The sequence below is a fragment of the Aptenodytes forsteri genome, unplaced genomic scaffold, assembly GCF_000699145.1.
Source record: "Aptenodytes forsteri isolate BGI_AS27 unplaced genomic scaffold, ASM69914v1 Scaffold264, whole genome shotgun sequence".
NCBI lineage: Eukaryota > Metazoa > Chordata > Aves > Sphenisciformes > Spheniscidae > Aptenodytes > Aptenodytes forsteri.
The window spans coordinates 1,773,714-1,789,644 of NW_008795936.1; positions in this window are offsets into that span (position 1 = coordinate 1,773,714).

The following is a 15,931-nucleotide window of genomic DNA, read 5'->3' on the forward strand; positions in this document are numbered from 1 at the left end:
GGCATGGTGGTGTTGGGTCGATGGTTGGACTCGATGATCTTAGAGGTCTTTTCCAACCTCAATGATTCTATGATTCTGTGATTCACTAGGGGCATGCTGCACTGGTTATGGCTGATCTGGGGGAAAAGGTTACTGCTCCAGCCCTTTCCCACCCACCTGATGCCACCCCAGCGTTAGAGCTTACTGGCTCTCTAGTTTTGTTGGTAACAGTATTGTTTCCTAACAGCTCCAGGCAAAATCATCCTGCTTAGCTTTACTGAATTCTTTTCTTCCCCACCCCAGGTCATCATTCTGAGAATGGACTGCATGAATAAAAGGAACTGAAATACTCAAATGTGACTACAGCTTCTGAATACAGTTCGGGGGATTTTTAAAAAATGTCTAAATTATTAAGGACCCACTGAAGCTAAGAGATCTATTCCAGTCATCCAAAAGTCCTTCTTCCACACCACTCACGCTTACAAATATTGTATCAAAATATCTCAAAGACAGCACAACAAGGACATAAATGTACTTTTCCTCCCTTCTCCGACTCCCCTTGCAGGGCCTCCTGTTTCTTTTGCAAAGCCTTGAATGGCTGATGTGACTCTGGAGGCCTTGTGGAGCCCAACAGGTCTGGTGCAGGCATTAGTAATCCTAGAGCCTCTGCATCCTACAGCAGGCAGGAGCTGGCAGGTACTGAAAAGATGTGAGAAAACTTTGTGAAAAATCAGAGCACCGTTTTTTTGCAGAGCCCTAGATTTTCAGACCTCCCCTCCTCTTCTCTTAGCTGACATCTGTCTCTACAGAGCGATGTGTGTCACTATTTGGGGTAGCTGGGCGAACAAGGAGGAGGTTTGGGGGAACATAGACACATACATAGACAGGGAGGCACAGCCATCAACTTCTGTAAAGTCACCATATGAGAGCCAGCCTTAACTGCAAGTGCTTATTTAGTGTAACTGTATGTACATAGTCAAGCATATGCATGTGCATTTGTATAGATGCTGGAGAATGTAATATACATCCAACAAAGTCATATAAAGCTGCATTTTCACAAACGTCTGCTATATCCTTTCATGTACTCACAGCATTGCCAAATTTTATGCGCTAAAGAACAGGGCAGGACTCAATGCTGGAGACTGCTTTAAAAAACATAGCCTACAAACATGACTAATTTTGTATTTCTAGTACTTTAGAGGTGCCAGAACATGAAAATGAGCTCACAGATGCATACCTAACTGAGCATTCAGACATCTCCAGCTGATTCTGGTAATTCTGCACTGCTCCAACATATGATCAGCCTTGTCCATAGGCCATAAAGACATAATTTTGCATTTTTTTTGCCCCTAAGAGTATGACACTGAAATTGCCCCCCCCTTTTTCTTTCTTTCAGCAGCTTTTGCATCTGTTAAACAAAATATCTTATAAGGATGCAGAAACAAAATGAAATTAATCAGTGCCCTCCCGCTTTAGCATAACTAGCTGCTACTTGAAGAATTATATAATAACATGCAGTAAAAGAAACCTTCACTGAAAATGAAAGTTTTTCCATAAAGCCCCTTTACTTTTGTTCAGTGGAAACTCATTTAAACTTGATTTATTGCACCTTGGAATTTAAAGCTTCGGATGAGATTAATGGGCTGTTTTCTGGTTACATCATCTTCATGGATTGTCAAGACAAGCCTACACTGAAATCACAAAGGAAAGTTTGGTTATAGTCCCCTGTTAAAACACTGGAGTGACTGCTGTTTCTAAGTAACTCAGTTGGATAACATAACAGATAGGCTTCGTGAGAAATAAATATGGAATTTCCACTGTATTAGAACAGCGAGCTGTAGCAACGTTCTACATTACAGGAACAGGCCATATATTTTTAAATACATCAGACGTGACTCATTCTTTAGTCAGCGCTCTGATTGGCTGAGAGAACATTTTTTTCCCCTTTTGGAGTGGTTTTTTTTTTTGTGAGTTTGAGCACTGTACTTGCCCTTTCTAGTATGGTTATGTTGTAATTCAATAGCGATAGTGGATAGGCTGGAGGGGGAGGATTTCAAAGGCAGAAGATATTGCCACATATCCTATTGCTGTGATCTAAAGCCAAAGTGTAGGGACAAATGAACACTTGCTAAAGTGTTTGTTTATATTGCAGTGGCACCTACAGACACCTTGGAGTTTGGATCCCAAAGGTTCAAAACCAGCAGACAAACCCATCCTCATACCTTCCAAGTGAAACAGCGTTCTTAATTGCTCTTGTGAAAAAAATGAAGGTTTAGTCCATAACCGTGTTCTTGGAAGAAAGGTCAAAATTGTCCAGCACTGCAATTCTGATGCATTTTGTTGTTCTGAGATTTTCTTAAGGCTAGATAGTGATTTCCATCAGATATGCATACTGGCATATAAAGAAGAGCGTTTCAACCAACTGCAAGTTACACTGTCAGCCAGCAAAGCCTTAGGACCAGATCACAAGCGGCATGTGAGGGCTCAAGTGCCCACCCAGAACGGCTGGGAGGAGGAAGGACAGCAGATGGGATTCCCCCCTGCACCAGCCTACAAAGAGAAATTCTCAAGGGGATACGGCACAGGTCCTTGCAAAAAGGCATGTCCGCTCCTCAGCTGGTAACACAGCCACCCATTTTAAGGTGGGAGTCTCCCCCATAGCTCTCCAACAGGCTCCACAAGTTTTAGCAGCTTGACAGGCTTCCAGGAATGCAGCCTGAAGCCAATAAATAAATAGCTTAGTAAATATAAGATGCAAAGAACGATACTGTTTGTTAACGTACATCCAGCTAATACAGAGAGCCAAGCAATTGGATTTGGCTTAGTTTCCACACAATGTCAATCCCTAGGGGTATCTAGTTTAGAAAGCAAATTTCTTTACAATGAAATGGATTTGGCAGCCCTGCTGCAAATGAAGTTCATCTTCAGGGCAAAAAAAAAAAAAAAAAAAAAAAAACCAAAAAAATACCACCCTCCAAACCCTGCTAAGCAGTTGCTGTGTAATTTATGTCAAATTATTGGTTGCTAGGAGGAATAGATCCAGATTTGCCCACATTTACTACAGAAAAGGGATTATAGATCTTTCATTCAGCCCATCAGAAGCGTTATCAGAGCTGCTACTTATGCTGCCAAATGCCTGATAAATGACCTTTGGGGGGTTTTGTCCTTAGAGGTTTCATTTCTTTAACAGCCTTGTTTAAACCATGGAGAACATCATCAGCTGACTATAAGGCTGAGCCATACATGGAGCTCTTGGAGGACCAATAAAATCAGAGTATTTGAGCCTATAAACATCTCAGATTTTTAAATCTCCAGAGGGGAAGGTGTGAGAAAGTCCAATAAAAACAGAAAAGTAGATATTTCTCAAAGATACAAACTAAACAGGAAAAAAAAGGAAATGAAAACAGACTTTAAAATACACACTTCCTTAAAAAACAAAATTAAATTTTTAGATTTCTTTTGGGGTTTATGGTGAACCAGCTTTACTTCCTATCCTGCTATAAAGACCTCACATTCAACCAGGAGTCAGAATTAATCAGAAATTAGTAGCACTGCAATTTTCTTCACAAATCCACATCTACAGAAGTGCTCACACTTCGCTTGATCTCAGATTTGATCTGAAGGAATTACAGGATCCTACCGAATAAATGAAAGCCAGCTATCAACACAAGCCTGTCTGTTCAGAGCTATTAAATATATATATTTTTCCAAAAGAATGAATCTTTGTAACATGTGAGCAGCTGTTATATCTAGTTCTGATATATTTTCTTTGCATGGGTTGGAAGTACGTAGTAAAGCAGCACACAGAGTAATTAAGACTAAGACTGAAAGCCAGCACATTTATGGGCCCTAGTAGACATTTCTCAGTAGTTCCTAGGGCTTACTATAAATTTACGTTTGTTTAACTGAGACTATTTGCTGGATGGGGTTTTTCTTCTGCTTTTATAGATAATTTTTCTAATGTAAGAAAATATAGTTCATGGAAAACCAACATGCCACAGCGTAGGATTCTGCAGCTCTGCTCTGGCAGAAGTGTTGGGACAGGCAGAAATTAAATTTAGCTCCCTAATGCTGTTGATCAAAGATTTCTAGACTGTCATCCATGACTTGATCCATGGTTTGCAAAGCCTGTGGTCTGGGCACAGGTGAGCAGCAACAGGGTCCTCATGCTTCTCCTTTCTGTCCACCTGCTCCCTCCCATTAAACCAGGGCTCAAATTGTGCTCAGTCCAAAGGTGCTTATTAATCCTTATAATGGAAAGACCGAAGGCCGTTGCTCCAGCTGCTGAAAAGAGGCCACCTAATCACTGGTGGGAGTGGAGGTGGTCCTTACCCTCTGAATTTACCTTGGAGTCATCTATGATTGTGGATGAGACCCGTCATGGACTGAAGATATAGCTGTTCAGGATTGAAGTGGAAGTTCTGCAACATCAGCTCACACGGGCTGTCTCCCTTTCTCTCTAGAGCAAGATGCCCTTGCAACGTCAACCTGCTGACATGCCTGCCTTGCAGTCCCTCCACCAGGCTCAAACTGGGCTCTTGGTCATTGCAAACACTGAAGCTACCAGAGTAGGAGCATGGTGGAGCTCTCAGGTGCAAGTCAGCTCTGATCCAGATGCAGCAATGCCACCTTTGCAAGACTTATTTGTGCACTGTATGGTGCAAAATACAATTCAAAAGCATTGCTTTTGAATTGAAGCGAGTACATCCACATACTCTGCAAGTATGGGGATCTCTGCAAGCAGGGGGAATCAGTTTTACAGTATAGAAATTCCCTTAGTCTTAGGGCCTCCTAGAGGATCTAATCAGCATAGTAGGAGCTGAGAAACTCCAAGGGCATTTGCATCTGCATTTATCAGTATAGCAGCCTATGCAACTGCCTCCACCGCCCAAGCATAAAAGGTCCCCTGCTCTCCAATACTAGTGGACGACAGGACAACCTCCCATTGAGCAGGTGTCTGTTTGCTTTTGGGTATCCATTAACAGGAGCTCAATGTACAGACAAACAACTCCTCTTTCCAGGGGCAAACCCCAGCAGTGAATGTAGTTACAGTGTGGTGTGTACCCACACGGTGAGCCTTTTACAGTCTTCCCTTTGACCTTCATTTTGCCCAGGGTACAGCCTTGTTCAGTAGTGTTACTTAATACCTCTAACATCACCCCTGTTTTCTCATGGGGAGACATGGCCCTGTGAGAATAAGCGTGAAGCTGGCTTTTGCTTTGCCATAATTCCTAAGTAGATTTTCCGTTGACTCAGGAAATCACATGTATTTGACTACAAGACTATGGAGGCTATATAGACTAAGGATGTACTTGGGACCAACAAACCTGATTAATACACTGAGTCAAGAACTTGAGAGCCCTATTCTGGACTCTGATCATTTCTCTATGTGATTTTTGTATATGCTGTTTAATAATAAACTCTAAAGATGTTCTTAAGTGCTTCGTGGATGTGGAACCTTCTGTCAAACTGTACACAGCACAAATACAACATTCAAGATACACATACTGATCTGCGAGGCTGTATAAAGATGATCGGGTGAAACTCTGCAATTTCTAGGCACTTATTTTGGTCAAGTAAAATGCAGCTAAGGCTGTAGCTTGTTTAAACCAAAATCATTGTCGAAGTGAGCAGAGCTACACTGATTTGGCAGAATTCCTCATCTTTGATATTCCTAAAATATATGTTGCTAGTAGCTGTATTTACAAAGAAACCAGGTGCTTTCATTTTACCTGTTAACTGCACCTGAGTAAAATGCATTTTAAAAGTCCCATGGACAAATAATCCTTTTTCTATTCTATATATTCAGAGACCTTGCTCACAGGGGCTTCTCCTCTTCAACAAAACGCTATCATGAATCACAGGCGCTGCCTTTTTTTCTGTTACTCAAAAAATTTTATCCTTGTAATTACTGCAAATTCACTAATATGAATGAAAACACAATTAAGAAAGCTTTATACTAGCCCACCCCACCAACTCCTTGATAACCATTTCAGCATACACACATGACTGGTTATGTCATGTATTCATGCTGTTTGCAAAGTATTCCATTGTAACCAAGAGAATTTTGGGGGATGAATCACCTCAATACAAGTTCTGTTACAGGTCAGCAAAGGAAGGGGAGGGAAAAGCCAACCTAAACAGCACAGATAATTGATCTCAAATTCTTCTGTTTATACACCCAGTTCCCTGAAGGCATATTGTGAGTCCCTCCAGATTGCATCTCTTCCCCATGTTTCCTTAGAGACAGGGGTGAATCAGCCTGGAGAAAAGCAGCTGGAGCTGATAAAAATTCCAGAGGGATAACCTGGCCCCTCCACCTCTTTGCATAAGACTTCCAGAGCAGGAGACTGCTTTATCCTGTTACTTCAACCTCAGGGACTGCTGCTTTGAGGGAGGAATGCAAGACCATCACACTAAAACTGCAAGGATCTCAGGGGGGTTCCTCTTTCTCTCTGACATTTCAGCTGTTTCCCTATTTTCCCATGCTTTGTTTATCATCCAGTATCTGTTGTTAAGCAAGTGGCTCAGGCAGTCCTGTCTGTCTGTTCCCACAGCTTCATTAATGTACAATCTGAGCTCCTCAATTAATTAATTCATTTCCTCTGTCCCTCTGACATACAGAATTGTTAATATCCTGGCAAGGCGCTTAGGGACCAAAGATTACAGGCATCATTTGCAGCCCATTGGATCAGAGGCAAGCTCTCATTGTGCTGGATCAGGACCAGGAACAGTGCACCAGAGCTGAAATTTTATTCCCCAGCCCAGCCTCTTTGCCTTTAGCCCATCTCCCCTCTAGCTGTAACTTTGGGGTTACTTAGGCAACAAAAGATAGTCCTGTTCAGATCCTCTCCCTTCCAAGCTCATAATTTCTGAAGAGATGCTCTGCTTGGTGTAAAATGCTCTAAATCAGCAATGAAGGGCACGAGATGTGGCCAGTCTTGAAAGGCATGATAAAATATTCATCTGAAAGCTGCATGGTTCCTGAACCTGTGGGCCCTTTTTTAAAGGCCATCCAAATTACTTAACAGGTTGGTTTTATTCAGAAAGCAGAGGAATCACAGAAGGGGCAGGGTATGTAAGTACAGTTAAAACCAAAAGAAACAGATGCCTTTAAAAGAAACAGCATATTTGTTTTATCATTTCCTTCTTGGGTTAGAGGTAGTGATCAGTGGCCAGAGAAATATTTTCAGTTGTCTCAGACAATCCTTTCAAATTCATTTCTTTTGTGCTTTAATTTGTATGTTACCTTTATCTCTTTAATGAACTTAAGACAATCGACTGACTTATTTTTTTAATTCTAAATTCTAAGCCTCTAAGCTACTACTACACAGCTCCAGACATTGCAGGTATGTGTTTAACATGTTAATATGTAACAGGTTCCATTCATAAGCCTCAATATGTTCTGTAGCATAATATGGCCAGAGTCAGATCTGCTGTAGTTAGCTGAGGCTCCATTCAGGCAGAATAAAACTCAGCCTTCTTGTGACTGTCTCCTTCTGGGGAAAGCCTTCGAAATCCACAGCAGACCGGAAAAACTGAGAAGTTCCCTCCTACTCCTTCCAATTTCAATAAGTTGCTTTTTTTTTTTAATTCATGAGCGTAGAAGCTATTAATGAAATTGCTGAATGAGAATGGTTAACCCCAAAAAGTGACACATACCTTGGGCTTTGCAAGCCAACATGACAACAGTCAAAACAGAAATCAGCCTTTCAATACCTCAGCACATAACACTGTCTGCAGTATTAAAAAAAAAAAATATATCAGACGACATCATATCAGTTGCAGACAGATGAGTCACTAGAAAGCTTGAGACAAGCAGACCTAGAGTCACCTCCAGCCTGCAAAACACTTCCCGTCTTTAATAAAAAGTGGTGGAGGATTCTGTCAATGAAGCGAAACGCCTGGCAGACAGATGCATGGGGCAAGAGCCCTGCGCTTCCCCTCCCCTCCCAGGGAAGGGGGGGACTGAGGGTGAAGAGGAATGGCGGGGGAAAGGGAGAATGAGTTTCCCTCTGGCAGGCCTGCAGTTGGTAGAGCAACAAGATTTGCCCCTGAGCAAAGGAATGCGAAAACAGCCCTCACAAAGAAAAACATGGGATGAGGCACAGACATTTTGGGCTGGAAGGTAACAAAAGCTTTGGCTGGTTGGCTTTCTTACTCCGGTTTCATCAAGCAAACCTGACATTTTGCTTTTCCCCTCTATCCCAAGGCTTTGTGCCAGCAAGCACTAGTATCTAACAAAGCGACTAGGTGTGTTACAGCAAGCAGCACTAGAGAGCTCACAAGATTTGGGCATCTGTTTGGGCATCTCTCTGCCTTTAGCAGGGTCAATCTCTGAATGCAAATGCCTTCCCCTCTCTCCCCTAGCCTCTCTGTTAACAAACCAGCAAAAGACCCAATTTCCAGGTCCTGTAGCATCTCTAATTGAGAGCAGTGCAAAGAAGAGGGAATGCTGGTCTCCTCAGCTAAAGGGACCCCCTTTTCCTGGTGCTGGAGACCTCCCAGATAGGATTCATACCACAGCCTTCCAAAGGCAGTATAGGTCTGCCTACAGCACGAACAGCTTGAGTAAAGAGAAGAGTAGGTTTTAACCCATCAGCTTTATTTACATGGTTCCTCTGTTGACAAAATCTTCACCAGTCCTCCCCTTCCAGATTTTCAGCAGAGAAAGGAGAAATACAGACAAAACTTCTGCAGCCAAACTTCTCTAACTTAGTTCTCAAAAAAAAAAAAAAAAAAAAAAAATCAGAAAAACAACTCCCATCACTACTTCCCCTTGCACTTCTCAGACCCCTCTTATAGGTTTTAAAGTAAAAGGGGCTGCACAACCTCAGACATGTCCTTTGCTGCCAAGGCTGTTAGACCCCAGGCCCCCTCGTGTTCTGCCCTTCGCTACCATCTTCCCTTGGCAGCTCTGCCCCGCAGCAGTGAGCCTGCCACAAGATGCTTTCAGGGTGGAGCAGGTAGGGCACAGCTCCCAGCCCCTGGAAAAACATCTCCGAAGGTTTGGCTTGCTAGTTTTCCAATAGATCCACACCCATTGCCAAGCAGTGCTCAAGGGCAACCGAGTGCTCAGCCCGGGGAGGGAGGGTGGAAAAGGGGTGGACAGGCTTAAACCAGGACAGTTTGCTGGGCAAAAAGAGAAATCACGCACCTGCACTGCAGCCAGGTGAGCCCCCCCGGCTGACTACACATCTGCGTGATTCTCATAGGCAGCTATGCAGCTAGGGTATAAGCTTGAATTTCTGTTGGGCCTCTGACATGAAAAGTTATTTCTTTTGGACAGCTTGCTGCAGTCAGAAACAGCCTTTATTGCCTTCGCTACCAAGGCAGCTGCAGAGGAGAGACGGTCAGTCTAAGAGTGCCTCTGTCTTCAGCGGCCAGCCAAGGTGTTGGACACAGGCTACAGCGTGTCTGGGCAGGGGAAAAACACCCAGGCAGGTGAGGAGTGATACACTGTGCCAGAGTGGCCTTGCCAGCCATATTAGGGTGGGGGAGAGGGAGACCAGAGGTGGGCAGCCTGTGCAAGTGACTTTGCAGCCTGGGGAAGGAGAGGGAGAAGTTACATACAGAAAGAGGAATGTATTTTACCTTTCATTTAAAGCTAGAGACACAGGGAGGCATTTTCCTCACCCATGGATGATTCTGAGCCAGATGCAACCACTGGATTTAGAAAAAAAAAAATCTAAAAATTGAGCACAAGCGCAGGACCTCTTTTGATAAATAATGCACCAAAGGGTGGCTGAGCCCTAGCTCAGGCAGGGCCCCTTATCTAACCCTGAGCAAATCTCTAATTGCCTTATGTTTCTCCCATCTGAAAAATAAAGAAAGCTTCCTTGTCACCCAGAGGTGAGGGTACAAGGGGAACAAAGTGAAAATGAATGACAAGGAGATGGAGAAGAGGGTCAGACACTTGGGAAGAATAGTAACAGCATCCATTTGCTCTCAATGAGGCAAATAAACTAGCTCAGTTCTGAGCAACCATAATGCTTTAAAAACCCAAATGTCTGTCAGCGTGAGCCCTACTTTGTTACTGCTTGCCCCCTCCCATCTTTGTTTTTTGGGTGGTTTGTTTTGTTTTTTTTTTTTCTTCTTTGTATCCCTTACCAAGATCAGGCCCAGTGTGCTAGGCGTGGTACAGGTATATATCAAGACATAGCTCCTGAATATTGCAGAGCTTAAAACAAGGAAAGAGGGGAGGAACATGCACCAATACACTACAGAAAGCCTACAAGTTGTCCAACACCACGTAACTGGAGAGCATTCATCCAGGAAAGTACCTCCCTCAGATACTGTATGGTTGATGTGCCCTTTTTTCAAGCCCACTGAACAGCAGGGAATGGCTAAGGGCTGTATCAACATAGCGAGGGAATTCACATCTATTTTTGCTAATTGTAGAAAGAGTGTTCAAATTTAGGTGGCCAGGCTTGGAAACTTGCATGCAACCCTCACCCGCTTATGTCTGAGCTAGAACCCTCTAAAATTTTTCCTTTTTTAAAACATCCCTTGAAATTTTGCTGTTGCTGCCGGTTTTGTACATTAGCTGGGTAGCCATCCAGGCTCGTGCTATTCAGCACATCACCCTATCTCTAAGCCAGCCCAGTGCAGGCACTTACTTTCTGTCCAAGGAAAACAGGACTCTGACCCTCACGGTTATCGCTGATTAGCCTGACAGCCTGCTCTCAGCTGACTTTCCCATGGAGGACTTGTGCTTCACCACTCCCTGACCTGTCAGGTGTTCCCATCTAGGGAGCCTTAAACCTGGAAATGGCCTCCTAAGTTACACTACAATTAGTTATTGTTTAGTCACCAAACTATCCCCTGGCTAAAAGTTTCTAATAAGAAAACACAGCTTCCTAACCCTTTTTAGCTACATGGGATAAAGCAGACCAAATCAATTTCCTTTATGGACATCTGTAAAATGTTTCATTTTTTAGGAAAAAATGGGGTAGGTGGCTTTTTGCCCTTGTTTGAGTGGAGCTGGGGAGGCTCCCGCTCCCCCTCCCCAGCGAGGCTTCCCAACCACCAGCTAACCATTTCCTTGCTATCTTTCTAGCTCTGCTGTGAGCCTGAGCAGGTGGAACAAAGTTTAATGTGCATTCAAAGCACTCTACAGATAGTAGTTAAACTTCTCAGCATGTAAAGTAGAGTTATTATTGTTCTACTCTTGTCTGAAGGGATTTCCCCACAAAACTCAGGTCCTGAATGAATCAGGAGTGGAGTACCCAGTGCTGTTCCCTTGGGGATGCCTGGCCATGCAACATCATAGGGAATAGCTCTGGCTACACTCTACTCTGCAGCAGAAGATGGGGCAAAAAATTACCACATATTATCACCTATATGCACCACTGATCCCCCTCACAATCTCAAGCATCCCCCTTTCCAACCGTTAAGTTCCAAAGAAAAAAATATCCTTTTTTTTCTGTGAAAAGCATCACCTCATAATAAATTGTGTTTAGTCATAATTTCCTAGTTTCTGGCAAAAAAAAAAGCTGAACAATTTTTTTTTTTATCCCTAGGTGAAAAGGGGAAAAAATTCCCCATCTTAACTCAGTCCTTTGCTGCCCTTTGCAAAGGACTGAGTTAAGACAGGGAATCTTTGCACAGCAAAGGACTAGCCTATTCAAAACATTAGCAATAGTGATACACACACTACCCAACATCTCTACTTTCTAATAACATAAATACCTTGAGAGCTATAATGGTCATCTCTGTGTAATTTCAATAGCATCTGAAGAAAAATGATGATGAGGAAGAGAGATGGGGAATGCTAATGGTGTAAAGTTTTAAGTGTGGCTGCAAGTGCTTTATTTAATATTGTTCTCCAAATGCTCTAACACTTGCTTGGCAAAGTTCCTCCAAAATTTGGCTCTGTGCACTCCTTTGTCCATTTATTGAGCTTCTTTAAGCCTTATTCCAGCCCCTGTTTCAAGGTATTCTGGATGCATAAGTAGGTCTAAGATAGTGATGCCTCTATCAAATATTTATGAAGTAAGGCCATTAGGGTTTCAAGCAATTCATACGCTGGGCCCAATCCAGCAAAACACTTAAGCAGAATTTAACTTTTCAGTAAACAGGTAGTCCCCGCTGCTCTGCACAATGGTTACACTTATGCCTGTGCTAAAGATTTTATGGGGTTGTTGCAAAGATACTCTGCAAGTCCCAACTTGATTTTCTGATGATCATGAATATAAAAATTACTTCTTCCTTCATCCATTGACTGTTATTTACATTAGCTGATTCCTTGCTTTCTACAACTCCAAACCATAAAATCTTCTTGTTTGACTAGATAATGAGCTACCAGCAAGTGATGTATATTTAAAGCATCTTCAAAGACCCACACAGTCAACAGGACCCAAAGCTACTCTACACAATCCGCTGGCCTGTTTATGAAACTGCAAAGCAAGCCAGCGTTTTTATATGCCTATTCAAGATATAACCCATGTTGAAAAAGAGAAGTCTGATAGCTCGGGTATTTTGAACACCGTATATAACAGTAACAGGTATCTTGATTAAAATGAAGAGATAGTTCAGAGTTGTCCCTACTGGGAATGGCTGGCAGAGATGTTGCCTGCACAGACTGACACAAGCAGATCATGGGTAACTATAGCAAACCTGAGCCAAGGAAAAAGGAGGGATTAGAGAATGAACAGCTCAGCCATGAAAAGGCCTCCTATGTGTTAAAAGCAAAATAGTTGGGTTAGATGAAATCCAGCTATTTGGCTAGAAGGTCAGATCCAATAAGACACCATTAAGGGTAATTTAACCCTAAGAAGCATCACCGACCCACACATGGACATGCTCAGTGGTGAGAAGGTACCAGTTAGGTGTGTCCACAGGCTTCCCAGGCTCCCCACTCACCACTTCACTCACTAGCAAAGGTGTTGCACATGAGTTGGAACAGGCTTTTAGTCTTTCCACTCATCGGCTGCTCCTATTTGCCACTAGAGTTAAGTACTGATGCTGAATGTATGAAGTCATTAGTATCCTTTATATGCCTTTCATGCTAAAGCCCTGGATTCCCTCATTTTTCCTCCCAAGCAATAAGTAAGGCCACCACTGTTTGCTACAAGCCAGGCATGATTCTCAAAGTGGTTTTCAACAGCAAATTTCAAGAAGTTGTAGAAACGCCTCAGGGTTAAAAAGACCTTTCTGGAGCAGGAGGATCAATCACACACAGGCCAGTGGCTCTGAGCATAGTTGAAGGCCGGCATTTCCTACAATTAGTAGCATATATTTAAGAATATAATCATCCCTCACTAACCTGGAGTGCTGTTTCACCTACTGAAACTCAAGCATCCAAGTTAGATGCACTGTGAAATGTATGGGCAGATTTACTGCCACACAACAGGAATTGCCCTGCATTGGGAACTGTGCCAGAGTAGTTCCTAAATTCCATCTTCTCATGACTTTGGCACTTAACCTTAAATTGCAAGCAATTCCTTCCACTTGTGATTCCCAGCCCAAAAGCTTTCCTGGGAGCTTATCTTTTAAAGGTTGAAGGAGCAGTTGTATGGTCCCCTGCTTCATCTGACAGTTCAGTGCTTGGTGGCAATTGCAGAGTGGTTCAGCTCATTGCTGGAGGGACTTAAACCTGCAGGTCCTGCTTTGCAGGAAACTGCCCTAGCACCCTGGTTTTTGCAAAGGTGCTGCTCTCATTCCCTCCATACCATATTCCCAGCATACCATAGCCATTAGGCCAGGAGAAGTGAGCTGAGAATTAGCACAACTTGTTGCTTAGTGTTTTGGGCAGTGACCTGGAAACAAAGAGAGTTTGGGTGCAGTACTCTAAGCTTGCAAATAACTTGACATTTTTAAATGGAACTGCTCCATCCCGCCATCAACAGTTTACAAGCTAGTAGCTAAAATAACTGTTGGGGAAGGAGAGGGAAGATGTGCTGGGTTTGACTCACCTTGGGAAGACCCGAAGCTCAGCATAGCTCATCCTTTGAGTGTGCTATAACCATAATTTCTTGGGTGGGGGCAAATGCCACTGTTGCCCTGAGCTGTGCTAGGCATACAGCCTGCCTCTGCCTGGTCTGAGAAGGTGCACTAGTTTGAACCCCATGTGTAAGAAACTGGAGGATAGCTAATTTATGGAAGAAGATTATGTAAGAACTGAAGTGTCTGGCTCTGTCCAGACCACAGGCATACCTAACTATAAGCAGGATTTCAGGTGGTTGGCAAAGTCAGCCCTTGTTAGTCTCAGCAGCTATGCCAGCTTAAACAGCTCCCACCTTTGCCTGTCTCCCATCAATCACCCCCTCTGCTTTGACAGCCCAGTTGATCTCAGGGCTGCCCAAGTCACTGCATTAGTGAACAGATCAGGTTAGACTTTTCTTCTAGGATTATTTTATAGCCTGGAGCAGTTTACTGACCCAATTTACCATGCTGGTTTACTGAACAGGCATGCCAGGCACTGGGTCAGAAACAAGCAGGTAAAGGGAGGGGACATAGGGGACACTTCAGGCTACTATTGCTACTGAGGAAAGGACCAGTGGATCTGCCTCTGGGATCAGGCAGCAGCCTGTGTAGCACAGGGGTCTCTGGGTTAGATCTCTATTGCTGTTTTAACCAACACACTTGTAAATGCAAGGCTAATTCCAGGACACAAAATATTTGTGGTTTAAGGCTATGACGCAGTTCTAGGTAAGCCACAAATGTTTGTGTCCAGAGCAAGCATTTCCAGGGTGTCCAGACAATCCAGGAGAATGAATTTGATTGAGCTGTCAGGCAGATGCACAGACTCCTGTCTAGATGTACAAAGCGCACGTCAGGACAGGGCAAGTAGGTGGGACACGTATGAGGAGAACATGGGTGGCGGTAGGAGATAGCGAAGGGAGCAGTGTTCAACAGCATAGCAAATGTCTCAGCTTTCCGTTTGTCTAACCAATGCCAGACAGCCTTACAGGGATTTTATTTGGCAGAAAAACCTTCTCTTTGGTCTTCCTTGAGGCCACATCCTGTCACAAGCCTGCGTGTGATTTGGTATTTGCTATCGTGCTTAAGAATGCAGCAACACAAATATGGGCACATAATGAAAATTGGATTCTAGCAGAGAAGATAATTTGGGGATAAATGCAGCTTTTAAACATTTGTCCCCAAATTATAACTTGTTTCCTTGAAGGAAAAAAAAAATAATCTATGGACACTTAACTCTCAAAAACTGGAGCCTCAGCCCCTTGTTGGGGACTCATCTCGGTCTCTTTGGGAACTAAAGTGGAAAGATGCTACAGACACAGGTAGCCAGGACATGGCAGGTTGGTTGTTCAACTACCTCTAACTCCCAGGGGACATGGCACTGTTGGATTTCTCAAAGGAATTATCACCAGCTCAGGTTATTCGAGGGTCTTTGATCACAGAGTAAGAAATGAGATAGCAATTAGGCTGCAACACAAGACCACCTTTCACTCTTGCCCCAGATTTAAGTGGGACAGATGGTCCCAAGCAATGCTAAAAGCTCAGTCTAGGCAGATCTCAAAACACTGCTGAGCAGGATTTACCAGTCAAGATACAACTTAGCAACAAAACTTTCCTGGATCATTCCAGCAAAGTATTAATACACGCAGCTGGGCATCTGCCCAGACCACAGAGTTGTTCGAACACCCTTGCTGGAGAAGTAAGCGCCCCAGAAGTCTCCGGTCTTCTTTAACAAATATTTGCTAAATCTGGAGTCTCCCAAAAGCTTTAATAAAAAAAAAAAATCTCTGCACCCAGTCATTAAAGAGAGACAACACTGTGTCACTGACCAAAGGAAACAGCAGGTCCCTCACTAGTTAAAAAATTAATTACACTCCTTGTTCGTAAAAATGTTCCCCTGCCAACGGAAACATATTTTTTAATAATTTTTTTAAGAGGCTGTTTTTTTTAATAACCATCCTATAAAGCAAGCTGGTAATAAATACCCGTTAAAATCATATATAGAACTCAATATTAAAAAAAAAAAAAA